The sequence below is a fragment of the Centruroides sculpturatus genome, unplaced genomic scaffold (assembly GCF_000671375.1).
Source record: "Centruroides sculpturatus isolate CEXI.00-Female unplaced genomic scaffold, Cexi_2.0 scaffold847, whole genome shotgun sequence".
Taxonomy (NCBI): Eukaryota; Metazoa; Arthropoda; class Arachnida; order Scorpiones; family Buthidae; genus Centruroides; species Centruroides sculpturatus.
The window spans coordinates 263,105-275,006 of NW_019385094.1; the positions used below are offsets into that span (position 1 = coordinate 263,105).

The following is an 11,902-nucleotide window of genomic DNA, read 5'->3' on the forward strand; positions in this document are numbered from 1 at the left end:
ATAGAAAAGTACCTTTCCAATCAAAAGTTATTCTTCCGGATGGTCAATTCTATTTCTCGGTAGCCAAAGTCTCTTAAACGTTACAATCTTTCTATTTTTTGTCACTGAAGGTCCCAAAGGAGGTATTCTATGCTTTTGTAGAGTCATGAAACAACTCCCAAGAAAAAGACTGGCGACTGAAAGATTCTTTAACTACGCTCAGCTCTTCAGTATTGTCCACTTTTTGCTTCTCATAAGACAAGATGCACAGTTTTTGTCTTATTTAATCGGATATTTTTCCTTTCTTCGTAAACTTATCTCTCTTTCTCATCATCAAATTATCATTTAAAGGATTAGAGTTGAAAGATGTAACAAGTATAAGAAGCTAATAAGTATTTCAGAGATCAATTCTTATAATCACAGACATTATAAAAACATATATTGCTAATATACAACAAATTTAGACTACTTCGTGAAACTTTAATGTTAAAAATTTCATCATTAAAATGACATTAAACTGCGGAAAAATATCTTTACAGATTCTTCATTATCGATTCTTTTTTTAAATTTACGAGATAAATTAGAGAAAATAATATAAGAGTTTGCAAAATTTTAAAATCTATAATGCTATTTTTGTTGCGTTTAGTTTTAGAACAAGACTTTAATATATCAGAAGCTATAAATCCAACATAAAAGATGAATTGCCACGAATTTATGCAATAAATACACCATTTTATCAATACATTAAATTGATAAATTATGTAGCTATTTACAACTAAAATAATAATTTAATGCATTAGTATTATTGATAATTTTTCTTCTGACGAATAATTAGTAATTAATTTCTAACGAAAGTGATGTGTAGTAAATTAAATAACAAACTATTATTTTTATTTTATTAATTATCGAAAAATGTTTTCATTCCTTAATAGAAGTTTATCTTAGAATGTAAATTTTTAAAGTCTAAATTTTCGACCAAGTATAAAACTCACACTTTAGAGTTTTACATAACAGGCAAATTCAAATATTCTTTCTTACCTCCGACGTTATTTCTAATTTGCTAACTTGAAACATTAACAGTTTTATTGGTACCATAAAAATAAGTCTAATCAAAGCTTCCATAAAAATCCATAAAACCCAGCAAAGTTTTAGTATGATATTAATTTAGTTGGATAAATAAGAATGGCCGGAACATTGTTAAAAGCTAAAGGATTTGCTTAGTTATTTCCTTTCCCCCGTTTTTTTTTTTTCCTTTTTCTTCGTCCTTGATTTTCCTTGTTGTTAAACAATTTTATCTTAGAAACTCTTCATTGGTAACTTTATGACAAGAAGAGAAAGCGTAGAGTCTGGATAAGGAAATCATTCGTCTAATGAGAATATCTCATCAAGAGATAAACATGAAAAAGATTGAACGTTAAAGTATATAAACGCTGCGGATTTGAGGTCTTAAAATCATAAATGACTTCCATCAAACCGCAGACTGGTGGTTTATTGCATATTTACGACCGTTCAACAACTAAAAAACACAATGTTAAGTTTGAAAGATTAGAAAAGAGGAAAGACTATAGCTTTCCAAAAGATTAAGGAAAATGCCAGAAATGATGGAAACCAGGAAAAAAGAGCCGTACAATTATGTTTTTGATTAGCTTTTGAAGGAAGTATCTAATTATATTCCATTTGGGAATTAAGAGTAATATTTTTACATAAAACTAATAAATCTTCATTTTAAATAGGTTTACTTTTTCCCTTATCTGATATTTGGAACATGAAACTTTGTAAAATTAGATTGCTGGTTTCGTGTAGAAATTTATTTATTGTTGTCATTCTTAAGAAAATAAACCACTCGAAATTAATGATTAATGAAGAAAAGAAATTGTTTTTTTAAAAATTCTTTTATACATCAAAATATCCAATTTACAATGTATAAAATGAAAAGAGTTAACTCTTTTCATTTTATAAACACTCGATGAAATGAAACAAAGTTTGCTTTAGATTAATTAAATATAAAACTGTTTTATACACTCGGTTTAAGTAATTATTTAACGCTTTTTATTTCTACACTAATTAATTACAAACAATATTTTCATCGCTTAATAGAGAATTCTCGAATGATTAAATGAAGACAATAAAAATTCGCGACGTTTAATCATAGTGTTAAAATAGTGCTTTTATAATGTATATCGTAGGAGTAATATTATTCTATTATGATACTTCTTCTTTCTATTTTAATGGGACATCATAAAGAATAAAGAGATCCTAAGAAGAAACAATAAGAGACATTGTTATTGACAGCAAATTGTTCCCACGAGTGTCATAGTTCTCGGAACCAACTTTTATCACGCTTGCCATTCGGTATAAAGGACCATACTTTGGACTGTATTTAATGTTCAATTTATCTTTATAAATAATCTTCTGACTTCTTATCGTCTTCTACAGTTCGAGAATAAAAGTTTTCATTGAACGTTTCCTCTTCTTTGTATGTATCTTGCACATCACAGAATCAAGCTCCAGTTTCTTCATCTCTAAATCTGAGACAAAAATGATATCAGATCTTAAACCAATAAAAGTCTTTTTGAAAATCCCCCCTTAAACTAGTTTCCTCTTTTTTTTTATTCTTTTACAGTAAACCAGTTTTTCAAAGCTAGAGTACTCGTCATTTTACGTGTAAATAATTAATAATATTTGAGTATTAATTAATTACCTATTCTCCTAATTAAAAATTGAAAAATATAACATGTTTATAACTTATAAATTTTACCAATGATATAATGTTATACTAGAAATATTTATACTTATATTCTTACAATACAGTATACGTTTATAATATAAAAGTATACAATATTAATAATGATTAAATAGTATGAATTTTTTATTGTTTTAATTTAATAATTTGAAAATGTTTTATTAAAAGATAAAGGAAGATAAGTGTATATACACATTGACAACATTAATTAATCATCTACAATCTAATTAAAATACATCCGGATAATAAGTATATCAATTCATTTTATTTTAAAAACGCCAAATAAGAAGAGTTAAATGAAAAATAAACTGAATAATTAAATATAAAACAATTTATTTTATAGCTTAATTTATAAAAATCTAATTATTAATTTAAATAAAATAATAATTAAATTTTTAGTTTATTTTATATTTAATTCTTTTTACTTAGTATTTTTAAAATGAAAAATAATTAATATATTTATTATTTGGATTTAATTTAACTAAAACAATTTGATTATTTATAAATAAAATTAAAATAATTTAGCCATTTTACAGGTTAGTAATTAAACGGCTACTGCTCAAGATATTTTATATTGTATATTATTTATATTTATTATGATTGAATTATTATAAATATATTTATTAATTCCGCAGACTAACCATTAGAAAACATAACCAAACATATTATCTTGGGAAGAATCAAGTAATTTACTTGATAGTATATGAACTATTTATGTATTTAAATATAGTAAAACTGAAAAAAATAGTTTCTTAGTTTAATTTTATACGTTTCAATATATAATATATTATTTGAAGTTTGAAATAGAATTAAAAAGAAAATGATTCTCATTATGAGAAAATTTTGAAAAGTGTGTAAAAAATTCTTTTTTATATTCTGTCGCCAATATAAACACGTGCCAATAAAAGAAGCTTGTTACTTGTTACGATATATTTCATTGAAAGAAGTAATCTCTCAAAGCCGTTGACGTTAATTCGGGATGATGTGTCTCATACCTTGGCGGAGAAAACTTCATCTGGAGAAGAACGCCTAACAAATATATAGGGAAGTGCAAACTGCCAGTGTTGTATGGATAGAGAGAAAAAGAAAACGCGCTGTAATTGTGGAAAAGTCGGTTGACAGAAAGGCTAACAAGGTCCATAGTAACAAGACAGGACAGTTGGACCGCCGGGGAGTTTCTTGATGGATTGGACGGTTACATTGAACCGACAAACCTCCTAGAGTTGGGATTACTGGTCCTTTCGACGGTCGCTGAACAAACAGACGGAGACAGGCACAGACAATTATCGCTTTGGGATTTACCTCAGCATCGTCCGCTATTCGATTTCTTTGAGATAATCTCACCCTCCTTCCATCTCGAGCTTATTTACTCTTCTCATAATCATCGACTACTATCTTTAACCCGAAATGAATTTTGGATGAGAACTGATCCCTCACAACTTCTCTGTCTTTCCTGGAAAAAAAATACATTGATAGATAACTGTAAAACTTATTTTTACTCTAAGAATAAAAAGTTAATTTTAATTCTTTACTCTTATGATATAAATAATTTAATTTGGTCTTTTTAATTACTGTTATCTTATAGAAACAAACATTTCGGTCATTTTACAGAAAAATAAAGTCTATTAAGAAAAAGGTTTTAGATTAAATTACGTTCTTTAATTCTTTACGACCGCAGAGAAATTACAAAAAAATATATATATATTAATTTATTAATCTAAAATGAAGTAAATAACACAACACTAGTAATAATATTATTAAAATTAAATAAAATATGTAACTGGCGTGGTGAAAAATTAATAAAATTTATCCCTGACATATTTATAGCACTGTCGAGAATTAATACATTCTAGGAAGTACTATCAAAGCTTATATCGTCTTTCAGTATTGTGGTATGATCATTCTTTACAATAACATTGTTCTTAATGTAGAAAAATAAATGTATTCTGCCTCCAAATGTGTAATAAACATCAATTGTGGCAACTTGGCAAGATATATTTTCCCAAGACGTACATAACAAGAAACCATTGGTCATTCTAAAAAGACATTTGTCCTTTTAATTTTATAGTAGCCAATTTTAACAGCTTGAGAAGTTCATCAGAAAAAAAAATATCCCAAGTTTTAACTCATAATACATATAAAATGTCTTAAAGTAGTATCCACGAAAGTAACTCGGTCACAGAAAGTTAGCATAAAGAAAACAGAAGTTAGATAAGTTCTATATTATTTTTAATATTAAAAAATATATTCTTAACATTTTTTCGGCAAATTTATATGAGAAAAAAATGAAATTATATAATTAAATAAATTAAAAATTATATTAGAATAACTTCGGAGAATTTTTACAATTTAAAATGTTATTAGTTACGCCTGGGTTAAAATTATTTAAAAACTTTTTAGTTCTTACAGAATTTTGGTGAATGTGAAGTATACTTGATTATTATGAATGTCTGAAGTTCTTAATTAGTGTAATTTAGAATTTGTTGAGAGATGTTGCTCTTTGGACTTTCTTCAAGTATTTTTTATTAAATTAAATTCCTATTCAATTAAAGAATTAATTAATGATTTTAGTTTTAAAAATGTTTAAATATATATAAAGATACTTTGAAGTTTGTTATAAAAGATTATTCTTGGATAAATGGTTTAAAATCAATAATCGAGAATGTAAATGAAAAATAGACTTATTTTATTTTCAGTGATGTAAAATGACATTTTTTTTTCGTAGTGTAAAAGTTTGAAATGATTTTAAAATGTATTTTAATTTCAAATGTGCTTAATGTGGAGCATTATCATTATCTAACTCTTCAGGAAAACTTTAAAAATAAACTTATAAATCAGCATTTATGGTCGACTAATTTGATAAATATTAATTCAGTTTTTGACTTTATTATATGTAAAAACCGATACGATTAAAAGTATTTTACTTCAGTTAGCAGTTACAGGATAGAATCTATGACTTATATACTGACTTTGAACGAAACCATTAGTCTCTGTGTAAATAGCTGCAATTACCATTCAGTCTTACCACGATCTTACTCGTAACAAACTTTCAGATGGTAATTATGTAAATACCCGCAATAATATTAGCATAAATTTGTTTTCAGAAAACTCATTTTACGTTGATATGTTATTAGTTTGCCAGTTTAGTCGAAAAAAAGGAGAAAATATCAACACGTCATCTCTCTAACTTTCACATTGATGAACTTCATCTATTTCTTTTTATAAGATGAATATTTAAAAAGTAAATATCTGGCGTAAGTAAAATAAAATTAAAAAAAAAAAATTGATAAAAATGTAATTCTTTTCCATTTATCTCCTTTAACTTTTATTTTTTCGTATATTTAAAATTGTCTGTGAAAAATCTCCGAGTTGGAGAAGTTACGATAATTAAATCTTTATTTAGCTTTGAATGATAGATAATTAAACGCGTGCACACTCGAGTTGATCCAGTTTCTGTACAGAATGATTGAAGTAGGAAGAGATGTAGCTTCAATTTCCTTTTGCACTCAGCAAATCCATGACATTACGTTGTAGTGTAGTGAACCAAGGACTACAACTTCCTGTTCTGGTAAAACTACCACAATAGCATCGTTGATACTGGAATGGTTTGGGTAAAATGACCGTCAGATGTTAGAGTCAGGTAAGGAAGATTGTTGAACACGAACATTGTATTGATCATCTTCGGATTTTGATAAAGTCTCCTTTCGATAAGCACCCTTCGAGACGTATCTGCCCTCTGGTGCCATAAAGTAATATTACAATGATACGGACTCCCGAGCTTTTATGTCTTCTATTTTATTTTAATTAATGTTTATGTTTACGTCTGTTTTCCTTGTAATATATTCTTAAGTAAAAAAATTAATTAAATTCAGACATGTTAGGAAAGTTAAACGTCTGGAGTAGTAGCGAAAAAGTACAATAAACTGCGAAGGAAATTATTTTCAAGTATTATTCTTTCAACATTCCTTACAGAGGAAAGGAAGATATTTTAATATTGGTTTAAAAATTATCTCGTCGTTCTCGGGCAATTTAAAGCTGATAAAAAGTTAAGTAGGATATCCATATAAACTACTTCACAAATGTGTCATCAGAAATCAGTCGGGTCTCTTTCCTTGTTACTTTTATAACAAAATAAAGATCACAAGAATTTCTGATAAGAGATTTCCACTCCATTCATAAGATTCTAAAAAAAAATACCAAAAAAAAATGGTAGAAATATTGATAATCGATTACCATTCTTTTATATCTAACCAGGAATATAATAGATCCATCTCTTATTTCTTTTCTACATTTCCAAGTTTCTCGTGCATTCTATGAACTTTTATTATTTTTCTTCAACAATTATCATTAACCGAATTATTTGAATTTAATGTTATTACTAGCATTTGGTGAAATAGCAATTTTGTGGTCGAATAAACCTTAACGTTAATTTATAAATAGTAGTCAATGTATTGTTAGAAATTAAAACTCTTACGTGCACGACATTTTTATAAATGCAGAAAGCTTAGTTAATTCTTTTGTTTTATGAAGATATAAATAAAAATTTTTTACAAATTTGCTACTAAGGAAAACTGAACGATCATCCTCTTCAAACAAATTCATTAATCTTTGAATCTAGAAATAAATGATCTGTTAACTTTAATCTGCATACTGCACCGACCGTAGCTTAATGTATATTAGTTAATTTGGTTTAAATGTCAGTCGTTTTCCCTAGAGAAGGTCAACTTTTATTCGTTGATAGAGTTTTATCAACTTGCATAATTCACGAAACATTGGGAAAAAAATGAAATTACATAGTAGTAGTCAATTTTTTTTTTGGTAATAGTAAACTTTGTTTTCATAATATAGTATTAATAATAACTAATATTATTCTTAATAAAGAAATACGTAAAGAAACAAAGTATATAAACAGTTTGATATTAAAACTACAGTTAAATTTATTGGGCCGCAATTTGAGAAAAAACTGTAGAGCTATAAATTCCCACTTCCGTCTGTCTGTCTACCCTTCCTTAATCTCGAGAACGATGTTAGATAGATGAAAGTCGAAACCAGATATGGACAGCTTAGGGGCAGGAGGTATCTACGAACTTCCGGTCCAAACCGGAAGTCACGTGATTTCAATTCAAAATTTTTCCGAAGAATGGAATGCATGACAGGAAAAATACTTATTTTATATTTCTTTAACATATAATATATAACAATCTTTATCGAAAATTGGATAAGTACTATACAAGAATATACAGTAATTTAGTTTCTGATACTAAAAATAGAGATTGATAACCATTATGTAGTAAGCTATTCTAATTTTATTAGAAAATAACCAAGAGCAAAGAAGAGCATAATAAAAAATAAATGAGAAATTTGATGAAAAATAACGTGTGTAAACAAGCTATTTAGAAATATATATATTAAAGTAAACGTTTATTATTACTCACAAATATATAAACAAATATGTATATAAGTTATATATATATAAGTTAATTCACTTAATAAGACAATTAAAGACACATATATACACGTAGTAATAATACTAATATATTGTAATATAATAGAAATAATAATATATATGATAAATATTGTAACACGACTCACCGGTTCTGTTTGAAGATTATTGTAAGTGATGGAAGAAACCACCAAAGGGAAATAAACTTAAACAATATTCTATATTAAAAATATATCGGCATGACGTTAGTGTCACAAAACTGTTAAAGAAATTGAACTTGTGACGAACATCAAAATTTTATATGTAAGTAACATGGTGTGTTACATTATTCATAGAAAATTGATTGAAATTTTACCACCTCATAGAAACCTAATGTCTTTTCAATAAAAATAATTACAAGATCGATTAATATTGAAAACAGAAAACAAGTTAGTAAGATTAATCAGAAAAAAAATAATAAATTAAAAACACGAAAAAAGAAATAATAATCGAAAACAATTAATTTTAAATATAATGTAAAAACACAATTTTCAATAACTTAAGTAAATAACGTTGTATAAATGGAGGTAAAATTAAGAAAAACAAGCACTCGTCGCAATTTTCATAATTATAAGATATTATCCGAAATGCATTTTAATGAAGATTGTAAGGACATGAATTTATTAAGAATAAATTCGTTAGAAAAATTAAAATATATATACGAGTATGTGTGCATAGGGAAGTATATCGAACCATATTTAAGTTATTATCGTTAATAAAACTATATTTACAATATACTTCATTAAAATATTCTTCTTCTTCAGGGACTATATAATTATAACTCATGTTTATATAAGCATATACGACGAATTTAGAAATATTCTATTATTTTCCAAGGTCACATTCTATATCTATCATTTGATCTTCGTTCTACATTTAGAATAGGCTGAATAAAATTTTTAAAAAAGTATTAGAAATTTATATAAAAATATTCTTAAAAGGAAAACAAAGAATAATGACAATATATGAAAGTTTTCAAAATAAAAAAAAAACATTTAAAAATATGTAATAATTCAAGAAAAGTTTCATTTTCTTTGTCGTAATTGCAAAATGATATATTTGGAAGATCGAAACTTTACCTTATATTTGTACGAATTGTACATCATCCGACTTAATAGGACAATCCGGACACAGTTACAGAATCGGAAAAGGTACCATAAATAAAAATTTGAATTGCAACAAAATAGAGAGAGAGAGAGATAAGTAAGACTACATAAAATATTTAAATAAAATACATGTTAACAAAGACAGAAATAAGATTTACATACAGTTGACATCATACATTATTCAAAATGATTTCTTAAAATTTTATTTTAATTTAAATATACTTCTCTATACTTTGAATTAACATTTTAAAAATCTATCCTTATGTTAACATTACATAAAGAATTTAAATTTTGTAATAAAAAATTCTAAAACTTTTATTTGTTTTTAGTGTTATTGTTCTCTTATTAGATAAATGTTATGATTTTGTAATAATTTTTGTAAAAATGAAAATTAAAAATATATTATGAGAAGTGTTAAAATTTGTTACTGTTATTATTAGAGATAACATCAAAAATTATATATAAATTGAAATTAGAAAAATGCGATTTAAAAATTAATGCAAGTAAATTAGAAAATGATATAAAATAATGCCAAAAATATAAATAAAAATTATAAAATAAATTCATAAATAAGTGATAAAATATATATATATACAAGTATAAACACAATAAATGATGTTAGATTAGCAGAAAGTAAGAAAAATATGTGCCATTTCGGAAAGAAAAATAGAAAGATCCATTTCAACTGAATATTTTCGTGACAAAAAGACATAAAATTCTCGACACTAACTAGAGAAAATATTCCTTACCAATCGTTCTATAATAGATTCTGATTTAAAAAATTTAATAATTTTAAAATAAAAAATATTTTTAAAATTTCTAAAATAATCATTTTAAGTATTTAATTTCTGGCAATTGTCGATAATGAAAATTAGATAAATACGGTATGTAATTCAATATCATACACCGTCATTAATTTCGAAATAAAATTAAATCTCTCTTATCAAATAGATAATAAATATAATTATATACTGTTTATAACTATTAAAAATGTTAACGTTTGTACTACGTAGATCTATCTTAAAACATTTAAAATATCAAAAATAGCAAATTAATTTATTAAAAATAAAAATAAAATGAAGTTCAGAATGTATGTCTATGTTAATATTATGTTAATAAGNAACAAAGACAGAAATAAGATTTACATACAGTTGACATCATACATTATTCAAAATGATTTCTTAAAATTTTATTTTAATTTAAATATACTTCTCTATACTTTGAATTAACATTTTAAAAATCTATCCTTATGTTAACATTACATAAAGAATTTAAATTTTGTAATAAAAAATTCTAAAACTTTTATTTGTTTTTAGTGTTATTGTTCTCTTATTAGATAAATGTTATGATTTTGTAATAATTTTTGTAAAAATGAAAATTAAAAATATATTATGAGAAGTGTTAAAATTTGTTACTGTTATTATTAGAGATAACATCAAAAATTATATATAAATTGAAATTAGAAAAATGCGATTTAAAAATTAATGCAAGTAAATTAGAAAATGATATAAAATAATGCCAAAAATATAAATAAAAATTATAAAATAAATTCATAAATAAGTGATAAAATATATATATATACAAGTATAAACACAATAAATGATGTTAGATTAGCAGAAAGTAAGAAAAATATGTGCCATTTCGGAAAGAAAAATAGAAAGATCCATTTCAACTGAATATTTTCGTGACAAAAAGACATAAAATTCTCGACACTAACTAGAGAAAATATTCCTTACCAATCGTTCTATAATAGATTCTGATTTAAAAAATTTAATAATTTTAAAATAAAAAATATTTTTAAAATTTCTAAAATAATCATTTTAAGTATTTAATTTCTGGCAATTGTCGATAATGAAAATTAGATAAATACGGTATGTAATTCAATATCATACACTGTCATTAATTTCGAAATAAAATTAAATCTCTCTTATCAAATAGATAATAAATATAATTATATACTGTTTATAACTATTAAAAATGTTAACGTTTGTACTACGTAGATCTATCTTAAAACATTTAAAATATCAAAAATAGCAAATTAATTTATTAAAAATAAAAATAAAATGAAGTTCAGAATGTATGTCTATGTTAATATTATGTTAATAAGTACGTTAATATACGCTATATAAAATAAAATGTCTGTCTGTTCTCTATACACTTCTAAACCCTATGACTGATATGCACCAAATTTTCATACTTACTCTCAAGGATTCTGTGAAAAATATATGTTTCCATAGAATCTCAACACTCCTCCCAGATTTCTTCCACCCTATTAACTCCTAAATTCATTCCAGATTTGATTTTAAGAATTCTAGATTCTGCAGAAAATATAGGCTAACATGCAATCTAGATATCATACTCCTCCCTTGACATTTCGTGATAAACATAACAATGGTAGACTAAGATAACCAAATGTTTCTTCTTATTACTTTTCGCCTTAGCAGCGTTGGACAAATATATATTTATATATATTTTTTCTTTCTTTTTCTTAAAAATTTGTCTTGATAATTTTCTTAAAATATAAGTTCAGAAACTAGTGTCCACCTATAGTAATATGATAAAATGTTATTAAATCATACCAAACTTTTCTAA

At 25.1% G+C, this 11,902-nt stretch overlaps 1 long non-coding RNA gene across 1 annotated transcript; it reads right to left on the reverse strand.

Annotated features, from left to right (window-relative positions):
* Positions 1-2,008: 2,008 nt before the first annotated feature.
* Positions 2,009-11,683, reverse strand: LOC111634597. Its single transcript, XR_002758249.1, has 3 exons — positions 11,512-11,683; positions 4,025-4,175; positions 2,009-2,507 (listed from the first exon to the last, which is right to left on the reverse strand). It is a non-coding gene; the product is annotated as an uncharacterized LOC111634597 (long non-coding RNA).
* Between the last annotated feature and the right edge of the window lie 219 nt (positions 11,684-11,902).